This window comes from Sinocyclocheilus rhinocerous, unplaced genomic scaffold (assembly GCF_001515625.1).
Source record: "Sinocyclocheilus rhinocerous isolate Xijiao unplaced genomic scaffold, SAMN03320098_v1.1 scaffold4108, whole genome shotgun sequence".
In the NCBI taxonomy this organism is placed as follows: domain Eukaryota; kingdom Metazoa; phylum Chordata; class Actinopteri; order Cypriniformes; family Cyprinidae; genus Sinocyclocheilus; species Sinocyclocheilus rhinocerous.
The window spans coordinates 250-18,645 of NW_015658758.1; the positions used below are offsets into that span (position 1 = coordinate 250).

Consider the following 18,396-nt stretch of genomic DNA (forward strand, 5'->3'; position numbering starts at 1 on the left):
TAGAGAAATTGTGCAAGCGATAAAAACCCATCCTATGCGCTGTTGGCCCGTAAAAACAATTTTATTTATATATATTTAGAAAAAATCTGACCGGCCCATATTAAACAAAATGGTCCGGCCCCTCTGGCATTTGCCAGAATTGCCAGATGGCCAGTCTGCCCCTGGTTTAGAGTGATAATGTTGCTGTTACTGAATGTCTCATGATCTGTGAGGGGAATGAATGCGAGACAATATCAGTATTGCTGCTGCGATTTTATTTGTAACGTTATTTCTCTTTTGAGATTTATCTTCTGCAGATCAAATTTGTAATAGTCGCTTTTTTTTAGCGCGATAAAGTTGGTTTTAGGTTCGTATTCGCTGGGTAATAGTTAATGTTGTTGAAGGGACCGTCTAATAAATTCCAGCCACAGTGCAAAAAACAAACCTCCAATCATTAATTCAAATGAATGATTTTTATAATGTTGTAGCAAAGTGGCCAGACTGACTTACTGAATGTGAGCAACAACATTTGGAATGTGGGACCTTTTGGTGAATCACAGTATTGTATTTCTAATTGAGTACTGTACATGTATAAAGAGGTAACCGAGGGTGTTTTTTCTTCAATAGTCCAAAAGAAGTCCAATAAAGCACCTCAATCCATCATAAAAAGTGTTCCACATGGCTCCGGGGGTGAATAAAGGCCTCCTGTAGCGAATCAATGCATTTTTGTAAGAATAAAAATGAATATTTAAAATGGTATAAATCGTAATCTCTAGCTTCCATACGCGTGTTCATTCCAGCGGCCGACGTAGGACTTCGGCGTAGCGTTAGCTCCAGTGAGAATATGCTAGTCTCGCGAGAACCAACATTTGTTTACAGGAGGAAGCAAAGTTTCCCTACTTTAGCAATGGAAAACCAGTCTCCTCTTGGCTTATATCGAAATCCTCCGACATTTTTCTTTACAAATCTTGCAATCGTTTTGTACTTCTAATTAATGACCAGTGTTTTGTTTTGCTCTCTCCGCTGCACTTCTGCATTCGTCACTTCTCACCGGACATTACACTACGTTCTACATCATCCGCCAGAATGAACACGCGTACGACAGTTAGCGGAAGCTAGAGATTACAGTTTATAAAGTTTTAAATATGGATATTTTTCTTACAGAAATGCATCGATTCGCTACAGAAGGCCTTTATTAACCCATGACATGGTTTTAAAACTATTGTTATCCAATTTTTGGGCCTTCAAACGTCTTAAAATGCATATATGTAGACCAGTGGAATAAACATTTTCTCGGGGGAGCATGAAGCCCCTAGAAAACTCTATTTTGTGACCTCGGTAATTATGAAGCCCTGCATACGGCCCTGATTCTTAGGTATAAGAATGTTTTGATAAGTTTTGATTTATGTTTCATGTCGATATACAGTAGTTGTATATTGTTAAAACTAATTGTGATATTGATATCTTTGTAAGACTGTCGACTCTATAGAACAAGTCCAGGAGAAAGTGAATTATCCGACGATTATCAAACCTAAAATAACTGTACTGCACTTTACATGGTTAAAATTAAGAACAGATACTGCTAAATACTTCATATTGAGCCACATGGAACATTTTAAATCTATACATAAATATGAAGAGATTTATAATATAGACACATGTTAATCATTTGATTACTTTATAGATTTGAATTAGGAAACCAAACTATATTTAGATATGATGTGCTCTAGTGCAGTTATTTACCTGTAGTTGTTAATGAAGATGAGTTTCATATTTTTTTTTGTTTATGCTTTAATTTTTTCATTCTTACTGTTATTTATATTTGGAACAATTCATATTATTATTTTCTTTTCAATATTTTTAGACAGCTATAATCTTATATGTTAATACTGGGGGCAGAATGAAAAATAATATGGATAGAAATGTTAACTGTAGAAAGACAGACAAAACAGAAATGCATAGAATGTGTGGATTAGCAGACATGTGAGTGCAGTGTTACTGAATGAGCATTTTAAACTGATGTGCTCTTTGTGTCAATGCTGTTGCTTTTAATATAATGGTTTACAAAGAGACAACACTTTGTATTTGTAAGGCTCTGGTCTCTTCAAAGATAGAATTTGGGGGACATCTGCTTCATAAATGTTTAAAGGTGTAATTTAGTTAAAAAAAATAATAATAATAATAATAAGTGAACCCAATTTATTGTTGACTTTGGCAAATTAGCTTTTCCATACAGAAATTCTTATTCAGTGAAGCTCCTCCCACTGTAATCACATCATCAGTGAAGCTCCTCCCACTGTAATCACATGGTCTGTGAAGCTCCTCCCACTGTAAATACATCAGTGAAGCTCCTCCCACAACAATCACATCATCAGTGAAGCTCTTTCCACTGTAATCACATCGTCCGTGAAGCTCCTCCCACTGTAATAACATCATTAGTTAAGCTCCTCCCACAACAATCCCATCATCAGTGAAGCTCCTCCCACAACGATCCCATCATCAGTGAAGCTCCTCCCACTGTAATCACACCGTCCGTGAAGCTCCTCCCACAACAATCACATCATCAGTGAAGCTCCTCCCACAACAATCCCATCATCAGTGAAGCTCCTCCCACTGTAATCACACCGTCCGTGAAGCTCCTCCCACAACAATCACATCATCAGTGAAGCTTGTCCCATAACAATCACATCATCAGTGAAGCTCCTCCCACAGTAATTCAGCAATAAATGCTGAAATATTTCCATTAGTTCACAAGTGCAGACGAGCATCAAATCATCAGGAAGAGCTGAAATCTGCAAAGACAGAGTTTATTAAAGAGGGCAGAGAGAAGATGAGAGATCCAGAACCCTGCAGAATCAAACACACTGAAGATACTGAAGAACAAACAGGTTGGTGTTTATTCTTTATTCTACATTAATGATGCCGACGGTTATGAAGTAGTTTTAAATGTTGTTGTAATATGAGGAATCTTTAGAGCTGTTAAGAGCTGAAGCTGCAAATAATAAGGGAAACTTATGAACTGGGTAATTCTTCCACTAAAATTTATGTTAGATAATTGTGTTGTTGAGCAAACATATTTAATAGTTCTCCCTATAGAGACATTGGATTTGTTTACAATATTTAAAAAAAAATAAGAATTTGAAGATCAATGTACCTGATTCATGAAAAGTTTTAGGGAAGTGTAATTTATAAAACTGCATCAAACTGAAAATTTTGTATAGAAATTGTCTATTTTCTGCTGAAAAAAGGGTTCACTTTTATGACATTTCACATTTCTCTCTCTTTTTTTATGAGTTACTGGCAAATAAACAGTTTTTACTTTTGTTTCAGAGTTTATTGAATAAAACGAGGAGAATGAAGAATTGAGTGACGTTGTGGAGAAAAATCAGAGAAAAACCTTGCAGTTGCTCTCAAACCAAACAGAAAGATTTAAAGAAAAGAAGCGCCAAGACATCTCTCACCTGCACTCAAGTGTGCAAAGAGTTTGACAAGCAAATATAGTCTTGATGTTCACATGAGAGTTCACACTGGAGAGAAACTGTACAAGTGTTCACACTGTGACAAGAGATTCAGTCAGTCAGGAATCCTGACCTGAAGAATCACCTTAAAGTTCATTCAAAGGAGAAACCACATTCATGTTATTTGTGTGGAAAGAGTTTTTCATGCCTACAATATTTAAAAGCACATCAGAAAATACATGCTGGTGTGGGAGAGTACACTGTGTTGCAGTGAATGTAGTTATTAATTAATATTTCATGTACATGTGCTTTGAGTGTGAAAAGACTTTTACTACAGCTGTTTAAAACTGCACGAGAGGATTCACACTGGAGAGAAACCTTATCACTGCACTGCATGTGGGAAGCATTTCAATCAATCATCTGCTCTACACAGTCATACAAAAAACAAGCACAGTCAGGGCCGTAGGTAGGGTTTTAGGAGCTCATTTTGAGTCCATCTCCAACCCTGAAAGGTCCGTCTTGCTCATTGTTGTAGCAGCTCACACCCCGAACCCCTTCACCACCGCCGCTGATGTCCAACATGAACTGGTGCTGATACCTCAGGAATCACTCTCAACCTATCTGTTCATAAAACCTTTTCAAACTATCAGTCTTCCTGTATTTCAACATCACAATCACACAGCATGCTATTCTTATTAAGTGGAGGTCATGTTTCAGGATTCTTTATCTTAGCAAAGTCCCTCAGAACCTGACACCTTGTACTTCTGGAGACTCCAGGTAGGTTGCAGTTCTGAGAAATGGTAGCACTGGAGACTAAAGGGTTCCTGGTGGTTTCACACCTAATTCTTCAACTTAATTGTCGTTAACATGCATCTTTTCTTCTCCACCTTTTTTTTTTCCTGACCCAATAAGCATTTCGCTGTCCAGTGGTCATGATTTAATTTCTGTATTGCAGAAATATTTTGAATATTTCTCATGGGCATTTAATAATTTTTGATGTTTCAGTCTGAGTTAAATCTCTTTTTAGACACATTTTAACCATAAAAGAAAACCTGCTTAATAATTATGCACACCTGAATACAAGGCATTTTTCATGTCCAGCCATTGTTACCAACTATATGTCACTTATATGTCCTTTCCTTATAAATGATTAATTATAAAATTAAAGGGGAAGTGAAGCAGTCAGACATGTTTACATTATTTAGTAAAGTGATTTCCACTTTAATTAAAAATATATTACAAACACGATTAATGTAACCGTTTTAAAGAAAAATGGATGTTTTGCTATAGCTTTAGGAGCAAGGGTGCAATTCCACAGCGTGTGACGTCACGGGGTTGGTTCGCTCCGTTGGCCAGTGCAGTAATATAAGCATTTCTTTACTTTTTGAACACACAAATGTGCTTGGTTTTCACCATAATTGCATGAATATCCAACACCAAACTGTTTAAGTCACAAAGTTTTGAGCGTGGTATATCCCAAACATTGTTTTCATAATATGAGGCGCAACATGATGTAAACATTACATTTACATTTAGTCACTTAGCAGACACTTTTATCCAAAGTGACTTACAAATGAGGACAATAGAAACTTCAGGATAAACAAATAATGCTTCATACAATATCGTACGTGGCATCTTTATTGTTATGTCAGACCTTTCAGACATATGTGCATTACACTGGCTCTTTCACCATTGTATGTATGCAAGATATTTTATGTTCACCCCATGAACACAATGAGTTTACCAGCTGTTAACAGGACGCTCCACTCTTTATGTTAAGTTAATCATCTATCAGAACGATCGGGCTATGCTGCTTCCTCAAGAAACTTTATCATTCTTTTAAAGTTTATCATTGTTTTAATCCTAGTCAGTTTAAACATTAAAGTGTTTTAAGTCATTCAAGCGTGAGACAATGCTAGAGACTTCAATGCGAGTACCAAATTGAGCAAATGCACACAAAAATGATGTCGGAATCACTGTCTTGACGAGTATCCACGTAAACACCTATTGATTCCGACCCGTTCTTCACCCCAAACCAGCGGGTTCGGGATTTCTGAAGTACTGCTCAGTCCCCTCGCTGCATCGGCTGAAATGCATAAGCAGTGAGACTTATTATGGGCTCAACAGTACTTTTAAGTTCGTATTTCTCAATTTCAAAGCAAGTGTGCGTTCAAAATGTAAAGAAATGCTTATATTACTGCACTGGCCAACGGAGCGAACCAACCCCGTGACGTCACACGCTGAGGTACTGCAGGATGGTGGTGCCCTTGCTCCAAAAGTTATAGCAAAACATCCTTTTTTCTTTAAAACAGTTACATTAATCATGTTTGTTATATATATATATATTAATTAAAGTGGAAGTCACTTTACTAAATAATGTAAACTTGTCTGACTGCTTCACCTACCCTTTAATAATATAAGATTGATGTGGTTTGCAATTGGTAAAAAAAATGACCAGAATATCAACTTGCATAATAAATATGCATGCACTATATACATAGATCATATTTCCCCCTCATACTGATGCATGGTTTTATGCACTGCAGTTCAAAGATATGATAATGGTAATGCAATGTGAATGGTTCAATGTGAACAATGTGAATTTGAGATCATTTCCCCCCACAGATGAATAAAAGTCATCATACAAGCAACTGAAACTGCTACTTTCTATATCTTACTCAGATCGGTTCAGTCCAGTGGTAGACAGCAAAAATGTGCCACATGCAGAGAATGTTGTGACTTTTAACAAATACAATAAAGGCTTTCAATTCAGTTCAATACAATTCAATTTAAAAGCTTTGAGAAATTTTAAACAAAGCCCAAAAAGCAAACATTTCCCTAATGCAAATATAAGCAGCAGGCAATACAAGTTGATGAAATATAAAAAGTAAATATAATGTATTAAGAAAAAGGTAACATTTAATCAATAATTAATTGAGCAAAAGTGATCAATAATCACTGAAATTAAAAGTGGAATCTAATGAGATGGATCTCTCTCTACTGACTAACAAGTAGGGATGGGTATCGTTAAGGTTTTAACGGTATTACTATTCTTACGTTGCTGCACATCAACCCATTTCTTTAATGGTAATCTTTTATTTATTGATTTTTTTTAACTAAAAAAAAAAACTGATTGGCTTTATATTCTGAAATTTAAAAATCTATAGCAAAGAAACAGCATGTTTGAACAAAAACTATTATTAAAAACAAATGAATATAAAACATACATTTGAAATTGCACCAGTATGAAGTGTTTAAGACTTATACTGTATACATAGTTTCTACATAATTTTGATACTAACGAAAAAACTAAGATCTAACAGTAATATTCAGATAAATAATAGCCTACAAAAGAAGCTGATAAATTAATCAAATCTAAAAAGAACACTGCATAGTCTTCACTGTATAAGATGACAGATTAATGCTTATTAAACCCACTAAAGTCATTCAGTCAAGAGTAGAGAGTGATGTTTCTCTTTGCTTTTGTTGTTTGATTATCATTAATGACACGGATGGCTGTAGGTTTATTTGGCTGCTGTCACTTTACAGTTTTTTTCAACTGCTTACACACCAAATCTTTACTTGTCACACAATTTCTGAAACCTGACACTCAAACAGCAGAACCACACCAAATCTGCAAAACCATATGCTAATTTTTGGCCTTTGACTCAGTTTTCAATTTCATAAAACACTTTTTTGCAAAACACAACACACAATTCTCTATGTAACACACAAATATCTAACAGGAAGTATCTTGATTTCCTTTTTCAAACACAACCAATCAAAAGACCAAAGACCAGGACAAAGACCAGGACATAGAGTCCAGCCTAATTTGAGTCAATTTACAGTGGCGGGTATAATTCAAACCTTTAGAAATGATAACAGGTATGTAACAATTTACTGTAATGTACATGTTCTAATGTACACATAATAGCTATTGTTTGAGTTAGAGGAGTTCAAAGAGGAGGAGTTGCAAGGGGAGCAAGGGGAGGAAGAGGATGAGCTGGACAGGGAAGAGGAGGAGGACAAAGACCAGGACATAGAGTCCAGCCTAATTTGAGTCAATTTACAGTGGCGGGGGGAACTCAAACCTTTAGAAATGATAACAGGTATGTAACAATTTACTGTAATGTACATGTTCTAATGTACACATAATAGCTATTTCAGCATAACATACGGTATACTATAATACATATATTTTAGCACCCATGCATCCATTTACTGTAGTGCACTGCACAATTGGTCACAGTCTGGTGGGTTATCATACTGTACAACAGTACAGCTCAATGTAAGAAGACATTCTGACTATATTGTATAAAATAGTATGTATTATGTTACAGTTTATGGCACACACTCACACTATTCTTGAATCTTCTACAGAGTAGCAAGGCGAACAATTCACTGTAATGTACATGTTCTAATGTACACTATTCTAATGTAGCTATTTCAGCATAACATGTGGCATACTATAATACATGTATTTTAGCAGCCATGCATCCATTTACTGTAGTGCACTGCACAATTGGTCACAGTCTGGTGGGTTATCATACTGTACAACAGTACAGCTCAATGTAAGAAGACATTCTGACTATATTGTATAAAATAGTATGTATTATGTTACAGTTTATGGCACACACTCCCACTATTCTTGAATCTTCTACAGAGTAGCAAGGCGAAGGTTTCACGGTGGGCGAGGTCACAAGTTCACTGAAGAGCAAGAGACGGCTATCGTGAATTTGGTTTTGGCCAATAATGCTATAAGAATTCGTGAAATATGCAATCATATCCTTAATGATGCCACAATTTGTGCTAACATAAATGCTGTGAGCCCCTCAACAATACATCGTGTCCTCCAGAGAAATCAACTGAGAATGAAACGGCTTGCACCTACCAAGTCAAGCTATTGGGTTGTGCATAATACTGATCTACATGTTTTTGTCTTTTACAGAGAATTTTGGAGATGGATGCCCATGCTATCATCCATGAATACATTTATGTGGATGAGGTGGGATTCAATCTCAGCAAAACCAGAAGAAGGGGGAGAAATGTCATTGGACAACGTGGCGGAAACATTACAATGTGTGCTGCAATTACACAGAATGGTGTCCTGCACCATCATGCCAGACTTGGCCCCTATAACACTGATCACATCATACGTTTTCTGGATGCTGTTCATGATATGCTTGTTCAAGGTCTGCAGAATGAAGACCAGGCAAGATTTGTCATCATCTGGGATAATGTCAGCTTTCATCGCGCTCATCCGGTCCAAAACTGGTTTGTTACTCATCCCCATTTTTCTGTTGTCTACCTGCCTCCATATTCACCATTTCTAAACCCTATAGAGGAATTTTTCTCCACATGGCGCTGGAAAGTGTATGATCGTCATCCCTATGTCAACATGACACTTCTCCAGGCAATGGAGGAGGCATGTGGAGACATTGATGCAGCCTCCATCCAAGGTTGGATACGCCATACAAGGAGGTTCTTTCCACGGTGTCTATATTATCGTTTATAGAAACAGTTTGCAAGATACAATTAGATTGACAATGTTTATGAAGCAATAATAAACATTAAGTGTATTTTCTTTCTCCATTATACCAAAAGCAGAACCGATAATGTCAGAACTACTGATATACTGTCTTTTGTCATTTAGCCCCAGAGCACTTTTAATACCGAGATCTGATACCATCCCTACTTACAAGAGAAGCACAGAAAGATCAGTTGCAAAGCTACATGACAGCATTTCTTGAATCTGTGTTTTCTAAATACATCATAAGTGGAGGAATAACTCAGCCATTTTAAAAACAACAGTGAAGAACAAATCAAAAATAAATCTCAGTCTCTCTTAAAAGTGTTACAGCCTCTTCTCCAGCTTCAACAGTATGTACAAATCTTCTACTTTCCTTCATGAAAGAATAAGCAGACTACAAGTGATGCATATGCATTATAAGACAATTGAACATAATATGAAACTCATATGAAATCACAATGACAATTTATATCATGAAGCAGAATTATACACAAGAATACACCTTTCTGACATTGTTCTTTGGGGAGGAACTCCATCTTTGAGTTGATCTGAATCTCACAGTTGAATCTGCTGGTTTTGAAGATGAAGATGAACTTTATTCACTGTGAAACTTTAGATAATGTTTCTTTGTCATGTCACTTGTAATGACTGGTTAGGACAGATTTATCCAGATGATATTTTTTTGCTTGATGTATTATTGTGTCTCATTTGGTGAGGACGCAGCATCAGACCTGAAAGTGCTGATCTGAAGATGATCTACTTACTGTGAATGTTTTTTGTATGTCTGTGTAGAGCAGATGAACGATTGAAACACTTCCCACATGCAGTGCAGTGATACGGTTTCTCTCCAGTGTGGATCCTTTCATGTTTTTTCAGGTCTCCTGACCGACTGAATCTCTTGCCACAGTGTGAACACGTGTAAGGTTTCTCTCCAGTGTGGATAGTCATGTGTTCCTTAAGGTTTGCTGATTGTGTGAAACTCTTGCCACATTGATCACAAGTGAATAGTTTCTCTCCAGAATGAACTCTCAAATGTGCTGAAAAGTATCCTTTTTGTGCAAAACTCTTTCCGCACTGATCACAAGTGTACGGTTTTTCTCCAGAGTGAATCCTCTGGTGTGTTTTCAGGTGTCCTGACCGATTGAATCTCTTGTCACAGTGTGAACACTTGTACGGTTTCTCTCCAGTGTGAATCCTCTCATGCTGTTTTAAACAATTTGCTGAAATAAAAGTATTTTCACACTCAAAGCACATGTACTCTCTCACAGCAGTATGTATTTTCTGATGTTTTTTCATATATTGTAGACATGAAAAACTCTTTCCACACAAATAACATGAATGTGGTTTCTCCTTTGTATGAACATTAAGGTGTTTCTTCAGGTCTGAAGCCCTCAAAAATGTTTTGTCGCACTGATCACATGTGTAAGGTTTCTCTCCAGTGTGGATCCTGTTGTGTTTCTTCAGGTCTCCTGCCCAAAAGAATCGCTTGCCACATTGTGAACACTTGTATGGTTTCTCTCCAGTGTGGATGGCCATGTGTTCCTTAAGGCTTGATGAGTGTGAGAAACTCTTTCCACATTGATCACAAGTGAACGGCTTCGCTCCAGTATGAACTCTTATATGTGCTGTAAGGTGTCCTTTTCGTGTGAAACACGTCCCGCACTGATCACATGTGTGTGGTTTCTCTCCAGTATGAACTCTCATGTGAACATCAAGACCATATTTGCTGGTCAAACTCTTTCCACACTGAGTGCAGGTGTAAGCTTTATTGGCTCTTCTTTTCTTCAAATATTTCTGTTTGGTTTGAGAGCAACTAAAGGGTTTTTCTCCAGTTTTGAAGTGATTTTTCTCCTCAACTTCACTCAGTTCTTCACTCTCCTTGTATTCTTCAATCAACCCTAAAATAAAAGTAAAAAAGAGAAATGTAAAGACATAAAAGTGATCCCTGATGTAACAGTGTAGACTGGGTTATTTTTTTTAACCCAAATGCTGGGATCAACCTGTTGGTTAATTTTATTGTGTTATTTTTAATATTTTTACCCAGGTGCGGAGTAGTTTTTCTGCACTCTAAAAATGCCAGGGTTTTTTTTTTACCCAAATGCTGGGTTCAGCTTGTTAAGTCGTTAGTTCTTTTTTCAATGTTTGGCTAGTTTTTGTGTTACTCCTGGGTCCTGGGTCAGACGTAACCCAGCGGTTGAGTTATTTATCGCAGTGATTTTGCGTTCTCTTCAGAAGAGAGTCGTTCTAAACGCCATCGAATTGATGCATTTCTTCAGCAAAATACAGGTGTGTGTACATTTTATTTTACCTAGTAAATACTACAGCACCTTAAATCATCAACCTGCGACCTTGACACACTTCCCACATATTTTTTTCAAAAGGGTGCTTTACTGTTTAGAAGCAGATATCTTAGAAGTGGTGAACGCCTCACTTCTCTCTGGGACTTTTCCAAACTCCCTGAAAACTGCAGTTGTTAAGCCCCTCCTGAAAAAGAGCAATCTTAGGCCTAGGACCTAAATACATTGCAGATATGCTCACCAAATATAAGCCTTACAGACCACTCAGATCATTAGGATCGAGTCAGTTATGGCGCTTTTCCACTGCATGGTACGGCTAGGCTCGGTACGGTTTACTTTTGGGGGGTTTTCCACTGGGTACAGTACCTGGTACTTTTTTAGTACCACCTCGGTTGACGTTCAAAGTGAACCGTACTGTTACCAAAACGTGACGTGTAAACTCTGCTGATCACGGATTGGCCGGAGAGAATCTTCACTACCTGCGTCACTGAACTTGCGACACAAACACAATAGAATCACTAGATTTAAATCAGCACAGCCAGCGAAGGATCGAACGCAACTGTTTAACAAGAGCACCTTTTTTAACAACCAAAAAGTGGCTGTTTCGTTGACTGTTGAGGAATTACAGATGTTCCTCTCGTTGATAGCAGAGGAGCGGATCCAGCGAGAGCTTGATGGGACGACGCGGAATGAAATGTTTTTCAGGAGTTGCGGCAATAGAGGCGGCGCAACTATAACGACATGTGAATAATCCCGCCCAATCTAAAGCGATACTGAACTGCAGTGGAAACGCAAACCGAGCTGTGCCATGCCGTGCCATACCGTACTGAGCCGTGCCGAGCCGAGTCGTACCATGCAGTGGAAAAGCACCATTACAAATGCCAAGGGTTCACACAAAACAAGGGGAATCTGCTTTTAGTCATCATGCCGCCCGCAGTTGGAATCAGCTTCCAGAAGAGATCAGATGTGCTAAAACATTAGCCACATTTAAATTGCAATAGAAAGTGACCCAATAAATATGCAATTCCCGTTCAATTCTCAATTGGAAACAGCAACAATGAACCAGGTAAACTAGAAATTCATTTTGATGATCTCCTTGTCCAAGGGATTCAAAAGGACTGGAGCCGAAAAGTTAAACAAAAGAAGATGGAACGGCGCCGAGGGAAACAAGATGGAGCTGGAACATCAGAAGATTAAAATAAGGACAATGATCCAATTATTTAGGAAACAGGAAGCTCTAAATAAGAAAATTATGAGAATGTTGAAGGAAATGATTGATTTGAATCATTTTCATTTGGAGTTACAATCTTTAGCAAATGATCTAGAACTGTTGAGGCTGCAAACTCCTAACTGAGCCTCTAAAATATTTTAGATGCAATTTGAACATGTGCCCGTCTGGGGTGTAACAAGCAGGTGTTGCTCAACTTGTGGTTAGCAACCGTTAAAAATGCCACACATATATACAGTCTGTGTGCATTGAATTTATTTAATACAGGAGTTTCACAATTGGAGTTGAATTACTGAAATAAATGAACTTTTCCATGACATTCTAATTTATTGAGATGCACCTGTATATATATATATATATATATATATCCTGTTTAAGTTGCACAACGGTTCTGTAAGGAGATGCATTTTGCAACATATACTGTTGCGAGATGGAACTTCTAGCTAACTGTTGTTATGTTTTTATCTTATCTCAAGAAGTGTTGCTATGTAGTTTAGAAACTGCTATCTGCCTTGCCTATGCCTTTAAGGTGTCGCAATTGTTTAGATTAAAGTAGAGATAGATTTGCTTGCTTCTTTGAAAGATGCTGCAATTATTCCATTTGAACTTATGCTACTATGAACTTGTTAACTGTGATAAAGGTCACATATCCTGGCTTTGGTAACTCTAGCAACCTAGGTTTATGCTTACAAAGAGAGTTAAGTGTGTGGGTGTTTGTGTTCACTATGTTTGACAAAAATGGAAGTAAGAGACTTATTGTATTAATGCAAATTTTATACATGACTATAAAATGCTATGTTTGGAGCACATTCATGCCGCACTTCGAGGTGAAGACTTCTCGCTGTTACTTTTGATTTCAATACCTATGAGTTATTGTTTTTAATAAAGCGAAACCATTTCAAATGGTGATGTGTTAAACTTCTTTTTAAACTAGTCTCGGAGTATTTTATTATCGGTAACCCATTATCTGAACTTGAAAAAGACTTCTGTCAAAGCCCCAAGTAGCCCGGACCTGGCTGAGTGAGCTCGGACACCGGGGAGGATTCCTGAAACTTCTGACTACACTTTCCAATACAAGAGGTAAGGGCATATCTGTTGATTGCAACTGCTTGCGAAAATTTCTGGGTCCTTAACCTGTTAACCCGCACCTGGACGCCGGCGCACTGAACGCTCTGTTTGCACGTGTCAATGTTTACGAATAGATTAAATGAAAAGGGACATGATTAATCTTGACAAACTATATATCATTCTAAATGAAAGCTGAACAACATCCCATAGAGCACTTTCAGTCCAACAAAGCAATAACATTGTAATATGGATGGTAATTCCTTTGTTTACATCTCATTTCTTCGGGGGCAGTTATTGTTTGTATCCGTTATGAAATAACTTGCGCTCAAAAAACTGCATCTTGGTAGTAAAAAGCAACATGGTTTTGTAGCATACAGTGTCACAAACAGAATGAGATCATTTACTAAAAGAAAATTACATTTTTGGTTTATTACATTTGAAATATGGATATTTTTCTTACAAAAACTCATGAATTCGCAACAGCGGGCCTTTATTCATCCCCCGGAGCCGTCTGTGGCACGTTTTATTATGAATGCGCGAGCTTTATTTGACGACTTGTGGACTGTTCAACTGCAACACCCGCTGAGTGCCATTAAACAGCTTGAAAGATCGAAGACCATTTTTAATATAACTCTGAGTGGATTTGTCTGAAAGAAGAAAGTCATATACACCTAGGATGCTTCGAGGGTAAGTAAAACACAAGCTAATTTTCATTTTTGGGTGAACTAACCCTTTAAGTTGATCTGTAAACATTATTTCATGTATGAAGTAAAAAAAAACAAGCTATTGTAGTAAAAATGTATCAACCCATTATGCTGGGTTAAATAAACAACCCAATTTGCTGGGTAAAATTAACCCAAAATGTGTTCTGTCTAGGGCTGCACGATAAATCGCATGCGATATTTAACGCGCATCTTGTCAGAAAAGCCGGTTGTTGGAAAAAAAGGACCCAGTTCGTAGAATGTGTCCCTTATTATTTGATACTCTAGCTATATTATTGCACAGCTCTAAAGATTTTTCCTAACACAACAAATCTAAATCTGCTTGTAGCTTTAAAACCCTCAGCATTATTAATGAAGAATGAAGAATAAGCACCAACCTCTTTTTTCTTGAGTATCTTCAGTGCTCTTTGTAAATCATTAATAAGTGAGTGAGTAAAGTGACGTGGCCAAGTATGGTGTCCCATCTGCATTTAACCTAGCCAAGTAAAGTTAGTTTTAGGATTGATATTAGTCAGATATTCGCTTTACCCTGCCCTTGTTCTACAGTGCATCCGGAAAGTATTCACAGTGCTTCACTTTCTCCACATTTTGTTATGTTACAGCCTTATTTTAAAATAGATTAAATTAGTTATTTTCCTCAATTCTACAAACAATACCCCATAATGACAACGTGAAAGAAATGTATTTAAAATCTTTGCAAATTTATAAAAAAAAAATTTTAAATCACATTTCCGAATGCACTGTATAGTTGTGCTGTGCAGATAGTCTGGAGTAGAGCTCTGCGCGGGACTGTTTCGGAATTCTGCTCCCGCTGAATTTCTGACCATTACTGCCCACTCCCGCAACGGTTCACTTTCACTTTGAATTTCATGATCATGCGTACTCTGGGTGCACATCTTACAAGATCAGATATTTGTCAATGAGCTCAGGATCTGCTGAGCAGCAAATCCTCCAGCATGGTCTGTCAGTCATCGCTCCTTACTCTCGACCCCTGATCAGTCAAGCCTCCTGTTGGATGCAGGATTGCAAAGTCCACGTTTTTTTCCACGGAATCGGGCTACTTTTAAACTGTTTCCCTGGGTTGATTTTTCCCCGGGGGTTATCAAATATGTAAGCCTATAGCATACTGTTCTTTCAACATCCAGCAAACTTAAAAAAAATACTTGGAAAAAATTAATTAAAAAAATACCCTTTAAAACGTTTAAACTGATAGGCTAGTATTAATCGTCAAACTTTTTACTTTCGGTTAACGGTTAAACGGTCAATATGAGCGTCTTACAAGATCAGATATTTGTCAATGTATGGCACTTAAATGCACTTAATCTCAGTCAACTTTATTGTCATTGTTCACAGTACAAGTACAGTACAAGTACAGACAGTGAAACAATGGGTAATAACTAAAGGTTTATTTTGATAGAAAATATTGTTGTATGCTTTGCATATTATGCATTTAAAAAATAAAATTGTTGATTTTTCTACCGAGAGATAGAATTCTAAGAGACTTGTCTTATTTTCTCTTGTATATTTAATATTGCACTTTAATTAAGCAAAAATATGTTTTATCCGATTACTCGATTAATCGATGGAATTTTCAGTAGAATACTCGATTACTGAAGTATTCGATAGCTACAGCCCTAATTTGAAAACTTTCTGTGGGATGTAATTGCGCAAATGGCTTCAGATCAGCACATCGCGTCTGCACAATAAGCGAGCTGCACAGTTCACACAGGAATAGTCACTTGCACAACTGAGGCAGTGTTGCATCGTCCCTTAAGTTTATAATTTTCATTTCTTTTTAATTGTTGCCCGTGTTTCAATCATTCAGCACTTGCGCGCTCTCCTAGAGACGCACACATCACGCCAGGTTCACACATACGCTTGCTTACATTTTTTTGTGTTTAAACCGAATTCACTTTCACAACGCAGAGCACATCTTCTCAACATTACCCTGATAGCACACGTGCATCACAGAGACGTCTGCATTACATCTGCAAGACATATTTTTTATAGTGTTTGCTCATCTGCAAACACTACAAGTATATAAAAACAGTTTAAGCCAGCAAACACAAACAGCGCTGTACTCAATTAAACAATACAGAAACCATCTCATCATGAACAAACTGTGTAAAATGTGTCTCATATGTTCATGTAAATATGTGAGTCTGCAAACACTACAAGTATATAAAAACAGTTTATTTAAGCCAGCAAACACAAACAGCGCTGTACTCAATTAAACAATACAGAAACCATCTCATCATGTTGTTGCATGAACAAACTGTGTAAAATGTGTCTCATATGTTCATGTAAATATGTGAAATAGCATGAATTGCTCACCTCTCAGAAGACTCGCTGCTGCTGCGTCCGGAAGCTTTATGTCTCGCTCCTCATCGACTTTACAAGCAGCGTTTGTTCACGGTTCCTCCAGAAAGTGATTTCAGACAGACTTCTTCTTCTTTTTCTTTAGTTTTTTTGTCGCATAACGATCGAAATGTATAGCGCCACCTACAGTACGTTGCTGTTGTGCAGTCATGTTAGCTATTATCCTCAAAATGACATATGAACATGTAAAAAAAAAAAAAAAAAAAGGGATGGAGGGGGGATGCGTCTCCAGCTCCTCCAGAACGCTTCCCTGGTTCCCTAAAATCCAGATCAGGCGACAGCATCCCTGTTTGCTTTTAAATCCTCTCGCTCAACCCTGTACTATAAATGTATTTTATTAGCAGCCTATATCCTACTCTATCTTTATTAAACTCATATCCTAACAAGTACCTTAAATCCTTATTTACCTTTCCCTTTTTATTTAAGAATGTTAATAATTCCTTTCTTTCGTCGTTATATTTTTTACAATTGTATATTACATGCTCTACTGTTTCTTTCCCCACAATACTCACAGAAACCATTCTCATGTACTCCAGTAATGAATAGTGATGCATTCAGTCCTGTGTGTCCAAGTCTCATCCTTGTTATAATGACTTGTTCCCTCCTGTTTCTACCACTAATGTTTCGTTTATTATTAAAAACATTTTATATTAAATAAATGCCTCCCCTTATTATCCGAATTCCATATTTCTTGCCAATACTTTAAAATATTTTCCATAATTATAGTTTCAACTTCACCTTTATTTAAAGCAACATTAACATCTACTTCTTCCTTTTTTAAAGCATCTTTTGCCAATTTATCAGCTGTTTCGTTTCCCAATATGCCCACATGTACTGGCACCCAGCAGAAACCGACTAATACACCTTTTCTTTGTACACGCCATAATAATGTCAATATTTCCCTTAATTAAGTCTTCTCTACATGAATGATGTGTGGACAACGATGTTAATACAGAAGCAGAATCAGAGCATATCACTACTCTGTCTGCTCTTACCGCTTCAATCCACATCAATGCTATTATGATAGCGACCATTTCAATAGCATATATTGATAGCTTAGATGATACTCTTTTAGTTATTGATACATTCAAGTCCGGGGTAAAAACTCCTATTCCTGCAAGCCCTTTATTTGGGTCTTTTGATCCATCTGTATAAATATGCGTACTCACATAAACTCTTTGCTGTAGCCTATATGTCTATTCACCATATATTTAATATTACGCATTTCCTCCCAGTCCCTTTTCTTGTCTAGTATTTCCAAATCAATTTTAACTTCAGGAATTAACCAAGCTGGTACCTCGCCCCATACTGGAGACATACTGCATTATATATTAGCAATCTGATATCTTTCTGCTAGTTGATTAATATTCCATCCAAAACCCTTCCCTTTTTCCTTTGTATATTCCCACAAATTATTCAATACATCTTTAGAAATATGTTCTCCAGCATGACTCTTCATTGATGTCCAATATACCAGGGACAATTTTACTCTACGTAGACTTAATGGCATTTCATTTGCCTCTACTAATAGTGCATTGACTGGAGTTGATTTAGTTATTCAGACAGACTTCTGAGACAACATAACGCTTTAATCATCTACAACAAGAGAGCTGTGCTGATAACTAAGCGAATATTTAATTACTACAATACTAATATCTCGCTAGAAATGACATCAAAGGTGAAAAATGTTGGTGAAAAACCTACATTTACACACAAAATGCCCAAACTGGCGTCC

The 18,396-nt window shown here is 37.1% G+C and overlaps 1 pseudogene; it reads right to left on the reverse strand.

Moving 5' to 3' along the window:
* Positions 1 to 9,585: 9,585 nt before the first annotated feature.
* Positions 9,586 to 16,692, reverse strand: LOC107722923 (zinc finger protein 239-like; annotated as a pseudogene).
* Between the last annotated feature and the right edge of the window lie 1,704 nt (positions 16,693 to 18,396).